Here is a 23,898-nt window from a genome sequence, read left to right as displayed (position 1 = left end):
GGAGCCGAGTCCCGGCCACCCGTGTCCCTCGGGGGGCATCTCGGACGTGGAATGCAAAGGGTGGGCTGTGTGCGGGTTTCCCTTTGCCGCGTTAAATAACGATTATTCCTGCTGCCTCCGTCCTCTTTGCTCCCTGCCCCTTCGACACGTACGGTCCGCCCCGGTGCGAAGGGAAGGAAGAATGCCATCCCTTACGACTTGAAAAGGGCACACGACCAATTGAACGAGGGAATGTTGTCAGGGCGTCAGGGAAAAGGAAACGGGTATACGGTCGGTTTTTTGTCCCTTCGTTTCTGTTTGCCTCGGATTAGCAGACAACTTTGTGGATAATATTTCCTGTGGACGTCTTTTGTTCTGATTCAGCTACTTCTTTATTTTGAAAGAAATGTGGTTTTTGCTTTTAGAAAACAATATTTTCTGTGAACTCCACCTTTCTGTGGGGTGTGGATGTCATGATAGGGAGAACACTTCCATAGATCATTAAAGAGAGCATTGTTTAGTAAATAATTCTTGCTGGTAAATGACTAGCATTCCAGATATGATGCTCATTAAAGCAAGAAACACTGTTTTCCTTTACCTCTTCCCACCCCCTAGTTCTAAGGTATGTGTTTTGTTTAGAACTTGTATGGTAATATATATTTAAGGTAATAGCTATGTACTTCAACAAAATATTTGAAGTCAACCTCCAATGTGTGCATTTTTTCCTAAATCAAAAAGACAAACACTGTATTTAGGTACTGATGACTCTGGAGAGTGTTAGACTGTGTGCAGAGTGTTAGACTGTGTGTCGACACTTAGTTGACCTCTCTTTCTTTTGCCTTTTTGTTCTGTCCATCAGTAACTTCCTTTGATGAGTATAACCAGGTGATGTTTTTATACAGTATACTTTTTAAAATACCAGTGAATTGATTACAAAATTCTTCTTGTTTTAAAATGTTCACACTGCGTCTCCAAACCCTGCTTGAGGGGGTGAGGTATGGAAGGAGTCTTGCATGTCATCTATATTCAGATTTCCAAGTACAGGAGTGGGGGGTGTACTGATAGCATACAGAAGTACAGGTAAATAAAACAGTTGCATTCTCTTTGGTAACTTATAATTTAGGATATGCAGTCATTTATGTTCAGGCGTGCATGTAAGTAAAAGCAGCTTGAGCCATTTTAGCTCGCGTGATTAGCACTTGGATGCTCTCACTGATTTTGGCAGCTTTACAGGGGTCATGTTTCGTACAGATGAACTGTTTCTGAACAGTTTCTCCAGTGTATTAGGCTCAAACTTCATTTGAGCTGAGTGAGCTGCTCTTTGCGCTTGCTGCTTTACAAACAGCGCTTAATTCTTTCAGTTCTAGTGTTCCCTCTGTAATATCCTACTGTCTTTTGTTCCAGATAAGATCCTTTTCAGAGTAGCTGTGTTTTCCTGATAATTTTCCTTCATGTCCTGGTTCAGTGGAATAACTACTTAGATACAGTAAAATAAGAATTGGTATCTCAAAATAAACCAATGACCTGCAGTGCCTGTTCTGTCTCGTGCTGCTGTTTGCTGGAAAGTCTGCATGCCCTTTCCTTAATACCTCTAATCATGCAATTAAGATAGATTTGGATTCAGGAAAGAATGGGAATCTAGCATTAAATAATTTGAAATTATGATGTTGAATAGCCTTTTCTGGTTGATCTTGGTACTGTAATTGTGGATTGTAATATTACTTTTTAGTAGGATAACGCTAGAAAAGGTAGGAATGTGAGAGTTCTCTTTGTATAGAATAAAAAGAAAAACAAGTTAAGGAAAATGTAAGCCATGGCTTGAGGAATGTGGAGAACATCATTATGGAGAGTGATGATCAACTACGAACATTTCTTTATGCTGTCCTTAGTAGTGGAGCATAATAAATGACAAGCAGAAATATTTATTTGTAATACATATTTCAGGTGGGGGTGACTGTAGTTAACCTGCATGGAACCAAAACAATCAGATATTTTTTGGTTGTTTTTTTTAAAGAAAATAAACCAAGTGTTGCTTCTGCTGCTGTTGTCTGCTAGTAACTTTGAAGGCTCATTGCTATAGTATTTAATACAGCTGCTGAACTTGAAATGCCCCCTACACAGTAACTTGGTTTTGTTTTTACTTGCATAGCATGAAATTGGGTGGTGTCGTAGAGTATTAGAAATCTGGTCCAGTCTGAGATCTGATGATAATTCACTTGTGCACATAAAACCTTACTGTGAGGTGCTAAAATTTCTGTATGATATGTAGCAAAAGTAGTTACCTTCTTTTTAGAGTACACTTTCTAAAATAAAAAATAATAAAAAAAATAATTAAAAAAAAAAAACAAAAAACAAAAAACAAACAAAAACCCAAACAGATTCCACTGATTATTTTGGGGTGGCATTGTTGTTGTATGTCTTGATATTTTGATTGCAGTATTTGTAACTGTATTTGCCAATCTTTCACACAACAAAACAAAAATTGTATAGTTTTAGAATGTGCGTGTAGATGTCCAGTTAATCTACCTGTCTAGAATGAATCTACATAGCGCTGTGTGTGTGTGTGTGTGTGTGTGTGGAAGGGCTAGAGGTGGTCAAGTTCTTGACAGACCATACACCATTTGTATAGGAGAGATTAGTTTCTAATTACTGATCTTAAATGCTTTCTACAACTGAAACTGGAAATTGTCTGTCTACTTCAGAGTGTCAGAGGATTAACTTCTTGACCAGAATAAAAAACAAATGGAAATGAAATAATTTGGTGTGGGGAGTAGTGCAGAGGTAGCTTCTTTGTTCCCCAGGAAGAAATGGCTTTTTTTTCTTTCTATTTCTGATGTGATACATTTATACAACATGCCCTTCATTGCAATTAGTCAAAATGCATAAACATTAAATGACACAGTACATACTTGGTTTGGTTTTCTATTATTATAAATGTATTGAAGTTACATATGTTGGATATTATATTTTCCTTTCTCCTGTGTTGTTTCTGAGGTAATTGAATGAATTAGTACTACTTTCATTTCAGTAGTTGTAAAGTCAACTTTTCATAAGTATGTGTGCATAAAATCTGTGTCTGGGATTTTGAAATAATGATATTATTAATTGCCTGAAACCTAAATCTCTGCTGTATATTTCTATTTCACCATAGTTCTCAATCTCCCTTCCCTGCTCTGTCTCTTGTGGTTGCGTGTGCCCACAGGATATTTGTGGTGAACAGAGTTTTGACAACTGAAATTTAAATACTGTGGATTTATAATAAAAAGTTTTTGTGTGATGGCAGTCCTTGAAAATCATAGGCTTGATGATATGTTCTAGTGCTATAGATAAATATTAGCAAGCCCTAGTAATACTATTAAAATAATTTCACTGAAGACCTGTTGTCTCTAGAGTTCAGGTTTTCCCTTATGTTTTGATGGGTAGCTCCTCCTGATTTCCATAGGATTCTATACCTAAATGTCTTTTAAGGATCTGAACATGAGCGTGACTAATCTACTATAAATGACTGGACAGTGGTTTATCTTTACATCGTTTCAAGATGCAGTTTTACTTGCTTCATATAAATGCAGGATTTGTAGATATTAGTTATTAATATACTTCCAAAATACAAAGAACACCTGTGTTTCAATCTTGGTTTCTGAAAGAGGGTTCATGCAGAGCCACCTGAAATGGTTGGGACTTCTCTGGAGGACTCATAATGGAACTCCTTTGTAGCACATTGCTTTCTTTACTTTCATACATAATTGTAAATATTTACAACAATTAAATATACCCCTGAATAATTTGTGATCTATATATGAGGAATTATGTACAGCATTCAGAAAATTTCTAACTCAAACCACACAAAGTAGTATCTTTGGACCAGTTTACTGGTTACCTGCTCTACTTGTCTTTTAGCCATACTTTCTAAAGATGTTTTCCAAAAGTAATTTCCAAACTTTACAACTGAGAATAAAACAATGGAAAGGGAAGTTTTTAATGGAATATATACTTCATAGTAGAAACTTCCAGCTAGAATCACATGTGCTGTGTGCAGGTAGTCTGAGTTTCCAACATCCTTGACAGTTAATGTCAGTTTTTATCATGTCGTATATCATCATGTTTTATATTCATATACTAGTTTATATTAATTTATGTGAATGGTGTTATGGTTTGTATGTGTTTTTACTGAACAGTGTGTTAGGCATAACTAAATCACCTTCATTAACTGCCCACAGGTATCTTCAACAGAATTTTTGAGACATAAAGGGCTAAAATAAACAACTCATTAAAATCAAAGCTGTCTGTTTGAGCATTTACTGAAGATACTGAGTGGCAAGTAAGGCAAAACGTAGTTTTATGGTTTCTAAAATTCGACAGCCAGAGTTTCTGTAGGGGTAACATTATTAGGGTTTGAAGACCACCGCTGTAATAGCTTACCAGCAGGCAGCTTTCCTTGACTTTGTCCTTGCTTTGTGGTCAGAGACATCTGTAGAACTGTATTAGGATTTTGAGGTAAACCACTAACTCTTAACTGAAACAGTAATAGTTTTAAGCAATCAGTTACAGTTTTGCAACATGTTACAAAGTCATTGGTTTGTTAATGAATTTAACAGATATGCAAATCAAATTGTTGTATTCTTCCTGTGATTCTGCAGGCCTGCTAAGATCCAAAGGTACCCATGTCAGTGTTGCACTGGAGAAACAAGAACTTTTATTCATTTCTGATGGTACTTTTAATCTGTCAGTGTGAGTGCCTAGAAACAGCATATGAGAAAAATGCAAAAATGATGTCTAGTTGTGTATTTTAGAAAGAGCAACCACTGGTTTTGAGGGGGAAATAAAAAAGTTATCTGTTGTTTTCTGAATAATGCTTATCCTGCAAAGTATACATCAGCTTTTTGTTAGTTGCCCTACCAGTTGAACTGTAAAGGAGAAATCCAATATTGACTGCTAGGAAGGTAAATCAACTGTGTGTCTCCATAGAATAGAACAGTCTTGGGTGCCCATTTAGCTGAAGAAGTGGTGTAAAGTCAGCTGCACATCTAACTTTCAAAGGTCAAGGTGAGTTTATGTAAGGACACTGGGATGCTTATCAATTGTGGCTATCTTCGTATTATGTTACAGTTTAATACCTATAGTTGCTTTTTAGAAACTTGGTACTTGTTTATTAAGTGTTCGTATGACTGATCTGTAGGCTGAAGATACTATTGAGCTGATTTTGTGTTTTGAGGTCAGCACCTCTTTATTTTAAAAAAAGCCTCTTATTGGTAATGCTTTTCATGTACTCTAGCATTATATTACAATTTCAAATTCACAAGCACAGGACTATGGACTGCCCTGGAAACTGTGAGGTGCAATATTTAGTGCCTTATAAGTAAGTTTTTTAATAGGTCATTGCAGGATTCATTACAATTTCAGTGTTATCTTTTCTGCCAGTCTTATAACCAAAGAAGATAAAAGCTGAACAGATCCTAGTTCCAGTTATATTACACTATGTTTAGACGTTAGCTTCACATTGTTAAGCCCTCATCCTACAGGCTGTTTTGTATTAACACGTGCTTGTACCCACACAAAGCTGACAGCTGAAGAGAATCTTTTACAATGTATAGATACACCTATGAAGAGTTGCCTGCAGTTATGTGGCCTTTAATTGTATGGAGAGTCTGTATGGATACCTGTGTCTGTTAGACAGAAGCTCAATTACCCAGTGTAAGGTTTTAATAGCTTCCAAAAATCTTCAGGATATGTTGAGGAAGTAAGATTCTTTCTTTCTTGCAGAGAATCATAAACAAAAGCTGACAGCTTCAGAGTTCTGTTTTGTAATAAAATGCCAGTAATCTCATAATGTACCAAAAAGGATGGTGTAATAGTTTAATTTCTTTTTTTTTTCTCTTTGAATCACATGTGAGTCCCCATTGAATAAACTTGGTTCTCTCTTTTTTTCAGGCAGACAGACTCTTGTGATATTCACATTTGTTGTTTATTTGTTTGTTTTTGCATGGGCATCCAATGTAATTGGCTTTTTTAGACAGCAATTTTCTGAGCTGGTCCTAAGGTGTATCTGTTGCCTGTGCTTCTGTGATGTTTACTGTCCTAGCTCCTTACCTTCACCAGTTATCATTCTGATCTGTACTGTTTTTGTTTTTGTTTTTTCTTGTATCTGTATTTCTTTATTTTAATGGTCATGTATATTTCTGTGTTACCCAAAGGCTGGCACTTAAACTTTGTATTTCCATGTTTGTTTTGTTCTGTTGATGTTTGTAAGAGCTAATCCCAACAAGGAAAGACTGTGTGAATTATGTTACTATAAGTAGTTTGTAGAGCTACATGAAATACTTTAAAAATTTTCTCACAAAGGAGCGTTCAATATTAATACCTCTGTTCTTCAGTGTGTGCTGAAATTGCAAACCAGCATAATAACAAAGAGAAGAAGGAAGAATTTTTTCTTAGAATAATATGGAATTAAGTTGCTGAAGGTATTAGGGCAAATACTGAGTTTAAAACCCAGACATGTTACAAAGTTTTCCTCCATTCTTTTACAACTATTCCTTATAGTTGTTTCTTTTTAAACTCTGGTTTGTAAAACTTAAATTCAGCGGAAAAGTTAGGAACATAAAAGTGTTAAAGTATGTTTGCACATGCTAAGGTCACATGTGCTTAAATTCATGGCAGGACATCGTGAATTTTGGAGATGTTTAATGACTGATTGTGGTCAGGAGTCAGTGGCTTAGCTGGTATCAATAACTCTGTCTTAGTGTTGAAAATTCCTGTTTGCCAAGAGCCCTGCAGATGACGTTAGTGGTACAAAGAGTAGACTTCTGAAGTAGAGATCTTTAGTTGACATGGAACTAAAATAGTTGGATTGTGCCACTTCAATAGTAGGTTCCTCCTGTTGTTATGCTTTTATGATCTCTGAGCCAGGCTTGCTGGTAGAAAGCTTCTAAGGGTGTTTTCTGTGCTCAGAAGATGCTCCATTACCACACTTCCAAGAACAGAATAATATGAATGGAGTTGAAGCTTGTGCAGCATTTTCACTTTAACGGTTTTATGCTTTTTTGATTATTTAGTCATCCTTTTTGCACAATCAGAAGTTATGCATGAACCGTAAGTTACATAGTTCTGCACAGTAAATGGAATTCACTCTTGTGAAACAGAAGTACGAAATACTCCAGATGCAGTGCTGACTTTAATGTGTCAAATGCAGCAATGGATTGATTCCTTAAATGTGTCGCAAATGTACATTTGATGCTGCTATTTAAACTCAACATCTAAATGTGAGAGGGTTGCTTAAAACTTGTGCTGTCAATGATGCAAGCAAACCAATTTTGCTTTGTGTTTTTTTTTTTTGGGGGGGGGGGAGGAAGGAAAAAGATGCATTCTTTTGAGTCACGTACTTTTAATGTTATTCTGAACTGCTGAGAAATTTTCTTGTATGACATTAAAAAATCAGCTTATTTTTATTAAGTAGTTGGGTGAATTTAAGCCAAAGTGTTTCATCTGCTATTATTTTAGAACTTACAAACAAAACCATGAGTACTTATCTAATAACCTAGAAGCATCCCTAAGTAAAGCTGTCATCTAAGTAAAAAAAAAACCAAACAAAACAAAAACCAACAAAACACACACACAAAACCAAAAAAGCCCAAACCAATCAACAAGCAGACCCCACAAAAACACCAAACCCTGCATGAACTTAACTGATGTGTTCTACAAACTTATATAAGACCTTGATGCTTTGTACCCGTTCCTATTCTTCCTCTATCTCTGTGTTACCTAAGACTTTTCAGGTGATGTTATGGTAAATATCCTGGTGACAACTGTGGACTATTTAATGATAGCATTTGTATGGGTGGTTAATGGAATTTAAAAGCTAAATTTGCATTGAAAGCCTGTTGTCTAGAACCAAGTGGTAGTGTTTAGCATGCTGTGTGAATAAGAAAGAAATAAAGGAATATTCGAGTAACAAAAGCAGCATAGTGGTTTGTCTGTGTGTCTGAGACTAGACATTTTAGTGTCAGATCATCTTAGTGCCCCCAGATTAGAGCTACTGGTGTTGTGGGAGAAAAATAGAAAAGTTTGAAAATATTTGATAAAGCCTTTCTTTAAAAGAAGTAAGACCAAAACAAAGCCAGCTGAAGGCAAGCCTTTCAATGTGAACATCGTCTGATCCTATGGAGTCTAACTCGATTCGAATACAGTGTTTGTACAGCAAAGGCTACATTTGATGCCATGTGGTATCTCTGAGTATTTAGGCATCACCATTTGTTTATGCTGTTGCTTGTTCTTTGTCAAACTGCAGCAGAAATCTTTAGGCTTTAATATTAGAATTCAGAATTTCATGGGTAGGTGACAAAGTGGTAGGGTCTGAGCTAGTTTCACTCTGCTCCTGTCTTGATACAGACTTCAAAGTTCTTACTGACAAAGGAGAACTGTAGGACTAAATGGAGTAGGAATATGTAGAATTGTTTTTCTTTTTTCCTTCCTGGTCTCACCACTTGCTTGGAGGCAGGGATAAGAGAAATGGAGCCTTGACCTTTTGGCATCTTGGCTCTTATTAGTTGTTGGCTTGAGGAATTGAACGTATTCCAGGGATGACATGTTAGCTGAAACTTCAGCAGACTGAAAGACTGTAGTCTTTTCAGCTCCTAGTTGTTTCTAGATACTTGGTAGGCTCCATTAATAGCTGAATAATAAACCTTCTGCCTATTGTGTGTTGTGGGCTTTTTTGTGGAGTTTTAAGGACTTTTGTATAGTAAGGAGGAGGATTCTTTCTTTGGTGGTTTTGATAGATGATACGGTTTCTGTAATTAGAAAATGCATGAAGCTTCAGAAATAATTTTGCATTTTTTTCCTGCTGTATGTGCTTCCAGTAGGAAAATGTTAAACTGTAGCTGCAAGGAAAATGGGATTCCCTGCTGGAGTTGCTTAATTCCTAGAGTTTCCAGAATTTGTTATGGCAATGCTAAGTTCCTGGTTTTCCTGGATTACCTTGATGCAATCCTAAATTAAACCACCTGGGGTTTGTTAGGAAAAGGAAAGGCTAGTTGGTGCAGGGCAACAACTACATTAAAATAGCTTTCCTGAATGTATACAGGGAATATAATCATGCTGAATCTCTTAAACCATCATCTTCAAAATCAAAATTAGGCATTCTGCTTAGAAAGTTTAAAACAGCAACAGAAATTTAGTCCTCTTATTTAAAACAAAACAGGCAAACCCTCAAACTTGCAAGCATTGTGAATCAAGAATGCTGACTCAGCTAAACTTTGTGCACTGAAATGGAACCTAGGAAGCCTGCATATTGAAATTCTCGTGAAATTTCATTTCCTTTTGTGTGGAGGTTTATTGTGTTTTATTATCCTTACTCAGATTCAAAAAGGAAAAAAGGGTGGATAGGAGAAATAAATTAAAAAAAAAAAAAAAAGAATCCTCCAGAGAGAACAATGCATGCAGTTACTCCCCACTTGAGATACTTTGTAGCTAAGAGAGGTTTAAAAAGACAGTAACCATAAAGGGCAAGAAAAGGGCAGAAGGCTAGAAATAGCACAGATAAAGCAGTTCACAGATTTGCAAACTTAGTTTGCTCTGACTATTGTTTTTAAGGTGGCAGCAGCAGTTTCTGGTTCTGTACCAGGCCATATTCAAGAGGAAACCCTTGACTTTTCTGGCACCCCTCAGGTACTTTTCTGAAGTAGCTTAGATACTTAGAATGGACCATGCTCTACAGCTGTGGAAGAGAGATGGAAAAACACATTTAACAAAACTAGCCAAAAAGGAAAAATAGGAGCCTGTTTCAACTGAGGTATTTTAAACATCTACCTATTGAGTTCAGTTGTTATGCCTGTACTATATTATGGAACGGAATGAATATAGTCAACCAATAAATTCCATCTTGTATTAGCTTAGCTTTGTCTTTCATTAAAGATTAAAGACTTTATTCTGTGAAGATTTAAATAGAAACAAAGTGTTATTGTGATAAAAGGAAACAGACAGAGGTTACCTAGTTAGGTGGCTTCTACCTTTCTTTTGATTTGTAGACTTCTAAAATATATCTTCTGAGAACATTTATTTGGGGCAAGGTATGGAAACCTGCTTTAGGCTTGATTCTTCTTAGTTGGTTTTGCAAGTTACCTAGAGGTTTCCTCTGTCTTGCGTATCAGCTAAGGAGAACTATGCTTTTGAATTCTCGTGGTCTCTTATTCTTGTTTTACTGAGAAAAATGCTTTAGCTGATATATTTGTAGGCATATAGTAGGGAGTTTGAACATTTTTACAGACACGCGCTTCAGGAGACTTATACCAGGAGTGGTTGCATCTAAACACAGAGACAAGCAAACTACTGCTTTGTTTTGAGAAACCAAATGACACATATGTGGAGCTACCACTGTGGAGCTGACATGTTCATGTGAGTGTTGGTTTTAAATCTCTGGAAGATTCCCTAAGAGACTATTAGAGGTGACGTGGAAGTATTATTAAAGTTGACCCATTGGTGATGTGGTGATGGGAGTAACGAGTATGGAAAAAAGTCTCATGGAAGTGCTGCTTCAGTGGAGAGGCTTCTTGAGTGATATGTCTGTCCTTGTGGAGTAATAGCAACTTGCATACCTACAATTTGTGTGTCTGCTTGTTTACCTATTCCTGATCATCTGATTTGTTTTAAATTGCTCTGGTTTTGTGATGACCTCAGATTTGCACTGTATCTTGCATCACAGCAGTGAACATAGTTTCCTTCTCCCACTAGGAATAGGCTAAATTTATTGGGAAAGTATTTGGCAGTTGTATTGAGTTCATTCTGTTTGAAAAATATCTCAGCAGCTGGTTGCTATAGAATCATTATATCTCTTCCAGATTTTAATGTTTAGTGGATTGGATACAGTGGGGAGGTTATTGGCAAGGTAACGGAAAAAAATGTGTCAAGGTCTTTCTCTCTTGGGGTGATGCTGGCTTGGTGCCTCTTTGTGGGACTGCTTTATTACTGTTTTTCAATGGCTTGCATGAGCAGTACTGTTGGTGGATGCTGTGACCTCTGGCACTGTTTATCTGGTTACTCATATTTTTGGCCAGGCTGTAGCATTTTAATGTTATGGCTCATTTTTTCTTTTGAATCTTTGTTTATCTGTTCAGTTGGTATGCCAATCTAGAGATAAGCATTGAAAAAATTAGGTTTAGCTGAATTTCTCTTACAGGTCTGCAATGCTTACTTTGCACTAAAACCAATAACAAAATTAGATCTCTCTTGCAACTGTTAGATACCACTTGGAACAACTATGATCCCCTCCTCCAGACTCTTTTTTTTTTTTTTTTTTTTTTTTTTTTGTAGTGCATAATTCACCAATGATTTAGGTATATTGTTAGGGATTGATACTCTGAAATTCCTGTTTTCCAAAGCAGACCTATTTTCCTGTCACAGATAGGATCATTTCCAGGATTCAATTATATTGGCATATGCAGCCCTCTAGGAGGTCAGATCTGAAGGATTTGTCTACGTAATCAAAGCTTTTTTTATTACTCAGAAATAAATCAACATAGGCTCTGGTCAGGATGGCCCATGCACTTCATCTTGTATCCCTTCAAATTTTTTGAGAATGGCCTCCTCTCAAGCCATTTGTATTGTTCTAATGCCTGTACATTGCTTGCATGTTCAGGCAGGTCTGTGTTTACTTCTGTCTTAATATTCTAAATGCTTTAGATCAGAAGCAGTCTGATAGTTTTATTAATTGTCAGTAATGAGACTGATTTCCCAGAAACACCTATGTAAGACTACCCAAATTCAAAGTAGGTTAATATAGGGAAACAGGTGAGTAAACCAGAAAACTTACTAAGTTTGTGTAGCCTGATGTTGTCTACCAGCTGTAATTTGTAGCCTTACACCTGACATAGAGATCCCTGTTTTCCTGAGATATTACATTTTCTTGTTGGTCTTCAATGTCTGGACTGTTACCCAGATACTTTGACTCTGTTTCAACCTGGATCTTCCATTTGGTATCTTCAGTTCTCTGAGAACTTTAACACTGCGTGCTTTGACAACGTACCGGCTGTTGGCAGTCAGATTTCTTGAGGCTTCCATTAAGACTTCATTTTTGGGCTGTTAAACAAACAGGAACTTTTCAAAAGTAAAGTAATGATTGCGGGATTGGAAGAGGTTGATTTTCTTCTGGGCCTAATTCAAAATTCTTTCTCTTTTGTTAGTAACTCAAAGGAACTGGAGGTGCTGTTTATTTTTTCTTTCTCCTCAAGCGTTCCAATTCTCAGCTATACAAGCAGTGACTAAATGAGCCATAGACAAATGTATATCAGGGATACTTGTGTTATTATCAAATTGTCATAATGTATTTAGCCTCTAAGAACTGGTAGTCAAAATAATTAGTGAGATTTTCTCAGCAGGTTTTAAGAACATGAACTGTTGCCATATAGTAGAATTACTGTAGCTTGAAATAGTTGTCATGGATGTTGTTTGTTGAAGAATTAAAAATAAAAAGGAGTAAGAAAAGAAGTGTGTGAGTAAATGGCCAGTCATTGTAGAATGTCAGTGCATCTCTTGGCTTTGCTTGCTGACAGGTTCTGTTGAGAATTACTTGCTGCTGCTTTTTTCTTCCTCTAAGCATATCAACTGGCATTTTTTTACTGGAACTTTTCTTGCATAATTTGGGGTTTCCTGCCTGAAAGTTGCGCTAAAACAGATGTACGCTTGGAGAAGTACTTTCAGTACTTGGGTTCTGAAACTGCAGCAGTATTTAAGCAGATGAGAATGGAGGCATGTTAGTGTAATTTTATCTCTGTGAGTACCTTATTACTCATTTATGTGAGAAAGTTGATTTGACTTATGAATGAGATTTATGTTAGCATTGCTCTGGAAACCTTAAAAAGTGATAGAAAATAGTACAGTAGCTTTAGGAAAATCAGTTACTGTCACTAGGTTTTTAGAGGAAATTAATTTAACTATCTCACTGTGTCTCACACATTATAATTTACTGCTTCATGAGACCTGTTATGAATGTTTACAGCTTTGGAACTGAATATATCTAATAGAAAATGCTATATTGTACTTGGTATATTTAGTGCCTCCGGTGGTTCTTGATTAGACACATAGTCATTATTCTGTTGTCAAGTGGTGGTTGAGTATTACTACATTTTTCTCCCCAAATGGGGACAAGTTAATTTTGAAGCAAAAGTTCAGATTCTTTCTCCTGCAAGTAGCCAAATTTTCAATAAGTTCATTTTGGCTTTTGCCTTGCATTTCAAACCCCGGTAAATGCCATGTGTATTTTTCAGGAGAGTTGAAAACTAGGCTGTTGAATTTTTGGGAAAGGCTTTTCTGTCTGAAGGTTTGATTGTAAGTGCTTCAGTATAAGGGAATTTTGAATAGCTGAAATATTGACAACTTAATTTTTAACGTGAAATACCTTTAGCCTACACTTCTACAGACAAGTGACTACAAGAAAATCTTGCTTATTTTAGAAGGTAACTCATTAGCTGTAATATCAGTGAAGGAGTGGATGCTTCATTATAATGTCAGTTTTCATTTTGAGGTCTTAACTCAGAAGGTAAATAATCAGAAATGTATTTTTATAATCCAAAGTTTATTTTTAAAATCTTGTCAGTTGCCAGCTCTTAGAGTATGCTCTGCTGTACTGAAGCCAGCCACTGTGAGTTGAAAAATCAGTGCTGAATGTACCGCCAATTATGCTAGCCTCTGCTCTTTCAAGCTTCCTTCACAGCTGTCCCTAAGCCTCTTCTGATGATGTCTGTGCTGTGGAAAATGGCCCTCAAGCTATCTTCTGTTGGAGTCATAAGACTCAGTTTTCAAGGTAAACTTGCCCCTATTTTTGACAAGCCAGATTGAGAAATAAAGTAATCCTCATCCTGATTCAAGAGTGAAAGCACCTTAAAAGTTGTGATAGCTTCTCAAGTAGATTGACTGAATAGGAACCATAATAATTTTCTCTGTTGGGTTTTAATTCACTACTGCAAGTGTGAGCTATAAATGGTGCAAACATGTATTCCTCATGTGCTATAAATAGTACAAAGTTTTCATATCTATTGTTCTCTCATGAAGATATGTTAACATGATTGTAATGGAAAGCAAATGTAATTTGGAATCTTAAAGTACGAATCGCTGTTCTTTCTTCTACTTGTCTATAAATATATATGCATAAACCTGATTCATGACGTACAGATGTGATGGAGTTCGTGAAGTGAGTTAGTTTCCTGTTCTTCCAATAAAAAGAGGTTCCCCTTTCCCTGAGCAATTTTTGGTTCCTAGCAATGTTATTTTATTACTATATTGATACTAAGTGCCTGTTTGAATGACCAAAGAATGGAGGATCTTGAAAAGCTAACGTTACTTTCTTAATACATTTTTTAGAAGAAATCTTACTAGAGTACTGTTTTCAATTTGTGAGAAGTGATAACTGAATTTAGTATGTTGTGTGCCTGCCATGGATACGGTGCTCTCCGGGCTGGAAACTGAGTAATTTTATGAGAACTACTTAGTCAAATCAGATTGGTAGATTACAGTCATCTAAACAGCTAGAAAAAAAATGAGAATCCTTTATGTAAAGTCTATTTCAAGATGAGATCAGAAGCGGTCAACCAGTGAAAAACTACATCACAAAGAGGCAGAAGAATTTATTAAATTCACTTTTTAAAATTTGAGAAAGATTAAAACGTCTGCAAGTGAGAAATGTCCTTTGCACCAGAAGAACTATAGTCACTAAAATATCTCCACTATGGTAGCGTACATTTAACATCCCTTCTGTTACATGTAGTCAAATGTTTTTTCAATCTCATTACGTATGTGTACACATATATTTTATGTGAGCTGTTTATTTCAGTCATTCTGAGCTGCGGCTGCATGCTTTATCTTGAACTTGATATCAGCATAGAAAGGAAGGAGCTGTCTTCAGGATAAGCTTGAACACCAGACTTTTTTTTTTCTGGTTTGGGAGGCATACCAGTATGGTGGTCACTATCAATGTATGTGTTTCATCCTATCACTCTTGAAACCGTAAGAGAAAATAATATGCTAAAGATGTGCAAGCTTAAGCAGCTTTTCAAGAGCTTGAGCTGTAATTGTTAACAAAGCATGGGAAATAACACTCTGTAATTTCTCTTAAGTTGCTAGTGATGGGAAGACTGAAAATGGCAAGAAGGTAGGCAGCTTCATGGCCTTTGTAATGGTGTAACCTAAACATTACAGATTCCTTGTGTTAATGTGATTATTTCCTTTTTTTACAGAATGTGATTTTTAGGCATGGAGGTATCATTTTAGTGAAGATTATGTAAATGTCTTGATTCAGTCTCAGGATTTCACTTGATAACTGGTTACGTTTGTACTAGATATGGCATCTCTGGTTCCCTGCAAATTGTGGCTTTGTCTTGACAGACACTAAATTTCAGCAAACACTGAATTTCAGCAAACAAAGTAAAGCTCGTGGCAACAAACATATCAAGAGAAAACTTCCTGGGTGAGATGTAGTGCTGATGATTCTGTAGGAATTTACAGTTTGCTCATTTAGCAAAATGGCTGGAGTCTTTCACTTCTTTAACATCTATGTCCTATCAGAACCTTGTTCAGGGCTTGTATTGCAAGGGAAGATGAAAAAGAAGAGGTTTTACAATCCTATTGACTACTTTAAAAAAGAAATACACTATTCTCTATGCAAGTCAGATCCTAAAATGAAGTTCTGTCTTCAGTTCATTGATTTTTGTCATTACTGAGCGATGACTGTATTTAATGTCTTCCCAGAAATGTGACACTTGGAAAGCTTAATCTTTGTGAAGATTTTACCTGAGTGCTGTAAGAGCTGTGGGAATTTGATGGAGAAAGGGAATGAGTTGTATTTGAACTATGAGGTGGATGAACTGCAAAGTCCACTGTAGCATCATGTCCTTCCTGTTCTTTTATCAGGCTTGTCTTGCTTCATTCTTTGTTGACCCTCCTCTCTATGATCTTTCTTTACTACTCCCCATATAAATGTTTCATCTCCCCCTTTTTTCTGTCCCTGCCTTTGCTGAGGAAACAAGTTGCTTGGGGATGCAGAGTTCAGGGTGTCTCTCCATAGTAATCAACCTTCTGGCACCACACAGCTTCAGTGAATAAGGATCATATTGTTACATACCAGCAGAACCATATTTATGTGTGTAATTGGGCACTGATTAATAGTTAAGATGTTAAAAACTTGCAAATGTGAGGGATTTTGAGGAGTTCAGTAGGCTTGTTTTCATAGCTGTCTTTCTGCTTGAATCAAATTTGTAATTTTTTTAGATCTATTGTGTTGGGAAATCAGAGAATTGTATTACAATTTTGCAATTTGATTTTTTTCCTAGTTGAAGACAGCCACACAACCATAATGTGACTTGTAAGAAATTTTTCTGATTACTAGGTACTGAAAAACAGCTGACTTTTGAAGTACCCACAGGGGAGAAATGTGTAAGCTACAGTAAATAAACCTCACCATACTGCAGATTTGTAGCTCACAGTAAATAAACCATTAGCACTAACAATAATGTTAATGTTCTTATCCTCTTTAAGGAAAGGAATTTTTATCCTGTAAGGAGGTATTAAAACATTTCAGTACAGGGAAGTTACTCTTTTTAGTTTTATTAGCCATACAAATGTATTTGGTCATTTACAGAAGGACCATAACAATGTAACTTGCTTTCCAGATCAACTATGAAAGAATGCCAGTGCATATGGTGCCCTCCCCCTGTAACCTGTATTCTTAAGAGAAACCATCTTATCAACTATAACTATTTGTATGCTGACAATGAGCACCTCTTTTCTAACTGCTTGATATGTGTCTCTTAAAAAAAAAAAAATCAGATCTTCCATAGCTAGTTTTTTTTCTTAGAGTTGGTTTGTTTGTGTGTATGTCTTGGCTTGAAATAAATCCCAACCCGTGGCAGAAATGCAGTGTTTGTAGCCTGGAACTTGGTGGCACTGTGTGTGAGTGATCCTGTTGCTCCCTCAACTGCTCAGCAGTTAGAAAATGCTGCTGTGGAATAGTGTTCGCAACATCCAGCTTGTTATGACTAAAGTGGAAATCTGTCATTTCTTCCAATAAACCCCTGCTTCTACCTATCTCTTCGTATAGTGGGGGAAACCTTAACTTCACTGTATCTGTGTTTTGAAGGAGGCTGTGTTCCGGAAATACTCGCAGTTCAACTCTAGTGAAATATATGGAAAGCCTTCCCCTTTTGTGTGCCTGTTTTTATCATTTATTTGCTGTCTCTGAACTTGTTATTACCACTGGTAATATATTCAGCAGGATTATTCCTGTCCTTGTATCTGAGCTTTTGAAGATTCTTTTACCCCAACCAAGGACTGAAACTTTTCTGATTGTTGTTGAGTTGCAGGAGACTGACTTATGTTGCACACTTGTCATCTGAAAAAAAAACTTGTCGTGTGCCCTCATACTTTTTTTTTGGTATCATTCAACTTCACTTGCAGTCAGTGCTCTTTAGAAAGAGCATTTATAAGTTGGAATATACTTTTAAATTTTTTTTTGTATATGTATCTACCATTTACCATTCATCTTTCAAAACATTTTTCTTTCCCTTATCCCATTAAATGTATTGGTTGCCTACCCTTGTGGACACACCTGAAATGATTTTGCTCTTTTGTGAAAATTACTTCTAGGCATTTTGGAGGGGAATTGGTATCCTGATGGAGAAAGGAACCAGAAAAACCTTACTTTGGGTTATACCCTGCCCTACGCAGTGGAGCCCTTTTACTTCAGTTCATTAGTGTGTTCTTAAGCATTATTTTAAATAGGAGACATTACCTGTATGGATTGAGCTTTAACATACTTAATTCCTTGTTTAAACTTTATAGAACTTCCTTTATCCTCCATGTGCAGTGTTGTCTGATAAGCAACCTTTCTGGCATAAGGAAATACCTTAATTTTACAAGTGCCCAAGGGTCTGTCCTTAGCACTATGCCAAAAATAGCACAGGAAGTTTTGGAATCTGTTATCCAACATTTGCATTTCTTCCCCAAAAAGCTGCTATTTAAGGTGCTGTTCTGTCTTTTCATTGTTTGCTGGAAACATATTTGTGTTAAACGGTATACTAATATCCTTAGGTAACATCAGGTATGTCTTTGGAATATTTTTTTTCCCAAAGTGTCTTTTCCTTTATCAATCTACATGTCATTGCTTTAATTCGGTTGGTTTTAAAAGAAGTATTTCATTTTCTGTAAAGCTGAGAACTGGTGATCCTACTCATGGAAAAGCATTCCATATCTTAGCACAAGTAAATCTTTAACTAAATAAAATTGTCTCGTTGCAAATATGTCAGCTGCTTTAGACTCATGTATGTTCTCTGTATTCACCTGGGAACTAGTATTTGTATGGTTTTATTACTAAAGTTTTCTAAATATTCTTCTAAAGCTGCCCTGCCTCTAGGTGATTTTCAGTTACGTAGAGACTGAGGAGGATTGTTGAATTGTATCCTGTATGGCAGGTACTGCTTATTGTATAATATATGAAGTAGAAAAGAGACTGTGTCCTCTTCTTTAATCTGTTTTAAACACAATTTTTTTTCAATTTCCTTGACTAAAATGTAGCATTGGTAATTTATTCACTGTGTTACTGTTTTCAGAGAACTTTGGGGAAGTCTTCTTAAAGCCTGTTGTGGGCCAAATGAGGAGAAGCCAAAACTTTTAAATCTTTGTATGAGTCACTCTACGCATACTTTCATTGTTTATATATACTTATATCGTACCAAAATAATTTCAGAAGTCAGAACAATTTTGTCTGTTCATGCCTGGAGCTCCTTCTCTCACCTTGGTGCTTGCAGGCTGTTTCTCACACTTTCCTCCTTGCTGCCAGGCTGTGTTTTGTCCTTCCTTACATGTGCTTTCCCTGAGGCGCTGCCATCCGGCCTGAGAGGCTCAGCCGTGCCCTGCGGTGGGTCTGCTGGAGCCTTAGAGAGGCTGCCCCTGCAGCCCCCCCGCTGCCAGCACCTGGGCAGCTGTGCTCCACTTAACTCTTTAAACTCGTTTTTGTAATGAACAGGATTTAACCTTACTGTTTGATGCAAAGCGACATGGCACTCTGTGTAGATACCCACATACAAGAAGCTTGTGCTATGTATATATTTTATAGCTGTGTACTTTTTATTACATATATGTGTTGCTTGTGATGAAGTCAAAAGGGTCAGGTAACTGGGTTGAGTGCAGTACTTAGGTCACTGCATTGTACACAAATGTATTCAGTCGCTCACAGCACTGGGGCCAGAACTCTGTGTGTTAGTGCCACAGAGCGGAGAATTTCCTGGTGGGTGCTGCATCAGAAGCTTTATAGATCAAGAATACATTTTTAGCTCAATATGAGAATCCTTATAATTAAATCTTGAGAATTTTGTTAAATACTTGCTAAATCTGTATAAATCTGACAACTGGAACTATAATATTTGCAGAGCATTTGTGTGACCCCTTTCTCTGGGAAGCTCTGTTGTGGAAGAAAAAAGTAATTCCCCAAAAAGTTAGGAAAGTGTCCATATTTTCAGGATTTTTTTTAAAGCCTGTTTTGTTCTTGCTGTAAAGAAGAAATTACAACATGGTGCTCAGTGGTGTTAAGCAATTCACTGATAAGTGATCTCTTCTTGAAATGATATTTTTTTTTTCTTTTTGAAAACAAAAGCAATGAGCAAGTCTGCCATTCACCTTCATTGCTTTGGGGTCTTCTTTTGGTGAAGTGCAGGGAGGTTAGGGTTGCTACTCATGTTCAGGGCAGATTCATGGAATGCTTATGTATTTTCTGAGTTGTCCTTCAGAGAGTTTTGCCCCAAGATCAAAATTAGAAGAAAAAAATGTAGAGGAGCAAGCTGCAGAGAATGACTGCTATCAGCCTGTGTCTGAACAACAGGGTAAAAAGTGTGACCAGAAGGAAGGCAAATAACAGGAACACTTTTCTAAATGACATAATATACCTATTCTTGGATCTGAAAGAGCTCTTCCTGTCATGCAGAAGGGTTTGGAAGACAAAGCTTTGAAGAGATTCAGAGAAGAAGATACATGGGTGGGAGATGTTGGCTGCTTCAGTTAATAGTGATGTGGTCTGACACAACTTCGGAGATGCTGATAAGGCTTGATAGATGCTAAATAATTCCTCCTATTAAAGCACTGTTTTGAAAATCTGCTTTACAAATCTGCTATAGCAAAGTGCTTTTGCCATACCACTGCATTTATGTAACTGATGATCCCATTTTCTCTAAGAGCTCAGAAGAGCAGATGTTTATGGAGGACAAACTGACCTACACTGGAGTAGTTCAAAGGACAAAGCCATCTGCACCTTCTCCTATATCACTATCTTTATCCTGCCTCTGCACTATTAGACCTTTTTATGTTACAGCTTTGCCTAGGAGAGGGGAAGGGGACTGGAGACACAGATCCTGAACTCTCTCAACTTACGCTTTTGCTGACTCTAGACTTTTTCTTCCTCCTTACCCTTCCTTCAGCATAACTGTTGCGTGAAATGAAAACTTGGAACATCTGATATTTTATTTCTTTTCCTTTTTTCGTTAACCTCATATGAAATGATCAGCTATCGAGTTCAGACAAGAATGGAGATTTGCACAGCAGAGCCACATGGGATTAGGTTAGGCCTATAACTAATGAAATCTTGGGACAGAAGACCATCACTGCTGTCCAAGAAAGACTTGATGGTTCTGACCTCTTCCTTTGGCTGTCCTCATTCCTCAAGAACATCAAGCTGTCCTTTGATTCCAATCTGTTGAATGTTAAAGGCAGTTAGTTGGCCTACTCAGAAAGAGGGAGCACAAATCTAAACTGTGTCCATAATTTCTTTGCTTTTCAGTCCTGTGACTGAAAACACCGCTCATACGTCCACCATCTCCATTCCTCTATCACTACTGCGCTCATTCAGGGATATGAAAAAAGAATCCTCGCGGTTAGGGTAGCTTTAGCTGCAGTGGAGGTAAGCAGCAATGATTGATTAAAATGATGCACTGAGAGGGCAGGAACAGTGGAGTAATGCTGGACCAATATGGTGAAACAGGAGAGTTCATGCAGAGTTGTATAGTGGGAATCTGTAGGAAAGTGGGGAAGAAATTTGTCAGCTGCCCTCTGGTATATTTACGTGACTTTCTCGGCTTACAAGTAATATCACAGTGTCCACCTCACTATAGGAGGTTGCAGAAGCAGTTGTGCTGCGATAGTTGATGGAGGATTGAGGAAAGAGTTAATCTGCAAAAAAAAAAAAAAAAAAGTGTAATCATATTATTCTGTAGTTGGGCTGTTTCTTGCTGAGTCAGAAATAAGGTTAATTGTTATATTGGTGGGAGAGATTAGAAATCTGAGAAGGGAAAAGTGCCGAGTGAAACAGAGGTGATCCAGTGCTACACTGAGCTTTCAAAACAACTGTGTTATACTCGAAAAACTAGAGTTAAAAGTTAAGGGTGATTAAGTTGAAGGTGTGACATGACTATCAGCCTTATCGTAGAATAATATGCCGATGTACAAGTAACATGAAACTAACACTTAGGTATTACAGAGCTCTCAGGCTTTGCTTTCCTTTGGCTGAGGCTGGACTCCAGGCTTTGGCCACTTTTCTCTTTTGTACTCTGTGTATCTTCTAAGTGCTACTGCTTGGAGATCCTTGTATCAGTGGAAACAGCCAGGTTAACAGTTCTGAAATAAAGCATGACTGTCTTAATTTTATGTAATGTAAATAGTAGAACCAATCTGCTTTATCCAATTCTATTAGCATTTGGTATAACTATAAACCATTACTTACTGGCAGTTGAGATCACTGCTCAAGTTCATGTTTGCTAAACAAAATAGACTTTGAGGGTCTAAGAGAACACAATGCTTTCATATCTAGCAGTGATATTATGCATTTCCTTGTCCTCCTTACTGAATAATTCTTGAACTTAATGCTAGGTGACTGTAAGGCCATCTTGTAGCTGCAGCATGTATTCCTAACTCCATAATTATTGTTTCAGATTTTAAGTTTTAGAACTTGTTTTGTAAGCGGAGGTGTCAGGACTTGCCAACTGCAAGTGTGTTAATGAAGTTTTTTAACAAAAAAACACCAAACAAAACACCAACTCAAAAACAAACAAAAAAGAAAGCAGCTTATTACTTCACCTCTTTAAGTAAAGACAACTAAAAAGAAAAAAGTTGTGAGTACTAAGAAACAACTAAAATCTCATTCTAAAAAAAAAAAAAGAAAATAATTTATACTTTACAAGCTCTGGTGGTTCAGAATGAAGTCAACAAATATTAAAGTAAAAATAAAACAAGATATTTATTTTATTTCTTAATAAGAGTTTTAGAAACAGATGAGTGATGTAGTGGATTTTCCATCATGTTAAATCTTTGATGAAAGCCAGTCATCTCTTTAAAAAGAGACTGTAATTCAGTAACAGTTCACTCAGTAGTGGAATTACTGGGTGAAATGCTGTCAAGATTAAAACCAGCCCATGTATGTACAAGATTAGAAACAGCCATTCAAATTGTGCTAGTTAGACTATACAAGAAATGATCTTATCACTGCAGCCTTTGCTTGCTTTCCTCCTAATGTTAATTCCATTTGATTAAACTGGGAACTCCTTAAGGGAAAGACTTTTGCTTTGGTTATATAGCCCATACTACCCTGAAGTATTTTAACTGTAGTGCTTGGGAGCTGTTTGAGTACTGCGGATAATAAATATGTAGTCATCAGCAACATTTCTTATGTGGATGAAGATGCAGAATGTAATGACACTAGAAGATGTCTGGCTCTTCAACTTCTCATTTCCAACCTTATCATTTAGTTTCTCTGCTGCTTATAATACCAATGTGCAAAATATGTTCTTGTGGTTTATCATCAGACTGAATTATGTTTCTGCTCCAAGTTACACTGTTAACTTTTACTATGAATTAGAACACTTTCCTGCCATAGTTTTCCCAGCTTTGAAATTTGATTTGTCATTGTAATTTGCTTTGGAAGGGATGATATTAATGCAAATAACCAGTATCTAATTGCTTCTCATGTATTGGAAGAAGAAAAGGACCAAATATTCAAAGAATTAATCTCTGAACTCTCTCTGAAGAAATAATTTGTACGTTTGTTAAAGACAAATTCTGATCACCTTGTTCAGGTTAAATTTATAATTATTGATATTAATATTTAGTTGTCAGTTAAAGAAATTATAAACACCTTCACCCAAAAGGGTATGAGTTAATATTGCAAGAAAACTAGTATTGTTTTAATGAAAGACAAGTTGTGAAAAGCAGCAAGTCAGCTTTAACCTGTATGGCAAAAAATAAAAGTCTGTTGTCTGGATCTTAAACTAGTCTGAGAATTTTGAGCGATATAGATCTGATTTCACCAAGAATGTTCATCATAGCCATCCTCTTGAACTTTGGCCTGAAGGTCTCAAGGAATTAAAATGTGTTTTGGACAGTGTGTCCTTTAGGTAGTATTTTGGCAAGAACAGACAAAAACCTGGTAGTTCCCGTGGAAGTAGTTGTGGAGGGCTTTCCTGCGACAACACTTAAAGCTTATGTAACTGAAGAAGATAAAGTGATATTGCCATGGTAAGAAAATAAACGATGTCTGTAACTGCAAGTTTCTTGTACACAGAAATACCATTTTTGTTGTTAGCCTGGGGTGTCCACCACAGTTGTTGATAAATGTCAACATTACATTGATAAGTGTCTCAATTTTTCCTGTTCTCAGAAGTGAGGAGTTCTTTATTTGTTAGAAAAGAGCAGTGTGTCTTGCTGCTACACCTGTTGCCTGCTTGGTGGGTTGTGATTTTAATTCTTTTGTAGTCAGGTTATCCTTTCCCCAGAGTAGAAGATAGGTACCAAGAATACGGAAGTGACCTTCTCAGCAGTTTGTTTATTGGCGTAGGTATTGAAAAGCATTTTCAATGATGACTAGATTTGTTAATCTTAGTTGAGTGCTTGGCAAAAAAATATAAT

At 36.7% G+C, this 23,898-nt stretch overlaps 1 protein-coding gene across 4 annotated transcripts in view; it reads left to right on the top strand.

Annotated features, from left to right (window-relative positions):
• The window catches only part of ITSN1 (intersectin 1), a 123,385-nt gene that overhangs the window by 755 nt on the left and 98,732 nt on the right, over window positions 1-23,898 (top strand). The gene's annotated exons all lie outside the window — the stretch shown is intronic.

This window comes from Streptopelia decaocto (genome assembly GCF_964273445.1).
Source record: "Streptopelia decaocto genome assembly, chromosome: 1".
Classification (NCBI taxonomy): domain Eukaryota; kingdom Metazoa; phylum Chordata; class Aves; order Columbiformes; family Columbidae; genus Streptopelia; species Streptopelia decaocto.
The sequence above is the reverse complement of the archived record's forward strand: the minus strand, read 5'-3'. Positions and strand labels throughout refer to the sequence as shown.